The following is a 1,387-nucleotide window of genomic DNA, read 5'->3' as shown; positions in this document are numbered from 1 at the left end:
ATACTAGTATCAAATGGAAATTGTGGCATTATTTTCTCCTATATGAAAAAAGTGGGAGAAGCCAATTGAGTTAATGTAGTTGTCATCTGCTACTGAGCAGTGGTGGCAGGGACCCTGGGCCGGAGCCATTTGGGGACACACTCAAGGGCAGGGATCATGAGGCCATTTAGTGAAGGGCTCTGCTATTTCCCTTTTTTGCCTTTTATGCAGCAACTCAACAGATTCCATTTGATTTTACCATTTTCTGACAATGCTTAAATTTGCAATATTAAACAAAAATTTCATAAACTGTACCTTCAAAAAATAGCAAGTGAAATTTTGTCTTTCATCCCCACCAGGCCCCCAAAACATATGTCCAGAAGAAGCACCCACTGCAGTACACATGAGCTACCTACATGATTAGATGAAGCAGTGGGGAGAAGATCACAACATATGGGGGGACAAAGTCTCCAAATGAAGACTGAAAATGAACATCCCACAGTTGGAGAAAAGTGTTCTACAAGGAAGAAAAAATAAAAACATAACAAGCCCCAAAAACCTTGCAATCCATTTAACCTAAACAAAGATAGCAATTTGTATTGGCCCAATTTCAGCTGCAGATTAATCCCTGCAGAAATAGTGTTGAGTTGCACTTGAAGTACATCAAGGAGAGAGGAAAGTAATTTGGTGATGGTCCTCGGGTTTCCGAAGACACCTGTGGTGGCGTGTTCACGTTTACTACTGGATCACAAATGCAAGGACAGGTGACACAGACGTGAAATGGTCCCCCTAGATGCGACATCCCAACAGGTCTCCAGTCGCCCATGTGCCACCCGTCTGCTGCTGGAACACATCGATTTTGTCTTCATCCTCCATCTCCAGCTGTGCTGGAGTGTCTGCTTCATTAATTGGCTGCCCATCAAACATGAATCTAATTTGTCTCATTGACAAGCCCTGTCGCTCACAGTAGGCCTTCATCAGCTTGCTCAGAGGCATGTGCCTCTTGATTTTGAACTGGACGACAGAGCCATCCTGCCCAGCCACCTTCAGGTTGATATGGTCATTCTCTGTCTTCACTCCCTCCTTGGGCTTCTCCTCGGACATGGCTGCGCGGGTGGAGGCAGCAAAGGCTGGGGCAGCGCCGGAGTGGGCGAGTCACGCTCTCCTAGACCACATGAGACTTCTTAAGCTCATGTGGTAGGGATCAGGGGAGCTGGAGCAGCTCCAGTGAGGAAAAGCCAGTTCTGGAAGGGGAAAACCAAGGTGTTCTAGCTTCCCATTCAGATACTTTAGAGGGATCACTCCTGTTTCACTAGACTACATGAGACCGCTTAAGCTCAAGTGGAAGGAAGCAGGAGAGCTGGAGCAGCTCCACTGAGGAGGACAAGCCAGTTCTGGAAGAGAAAAA

General features: G+C 46.6%; 1 pseudogene; it reads right to left on the bottom strand.

Moving 5' to 3' along the window:
- Positions 1 to 768: 768 nt before the first annotated feature.
- Positions 769 to 1,083, bottom strand: LOC102867568 (annotated as a pseudogene).
- Positions 1,084 to 1,387: the final 304 nt, after the last annotated feature.

The sequence above is a fragment of the Elephantulus edwardii genome, unplaced genomic scaffold (assembly GCF_000299155.1).
Source record: "Elephantulus edwardii isolate Elephantulus edwardi_28Jun2011 unplaced genomic scaffold, EleEdw1.0 scaffold00792, whole genome shotgun sequence".
Taxonomy (NCBI): domain Eukaryota; kingdom Metazoa; phylum Chordata; class Mammalia; order Macroscelidea; family Macroscelididae; genus Elephantulus; species Elephantulus edwardii.
Note: the sequence above shows the minus strand (reverse complement) of the source record. Positions and strands in the feature narration are given on the sequence as shown.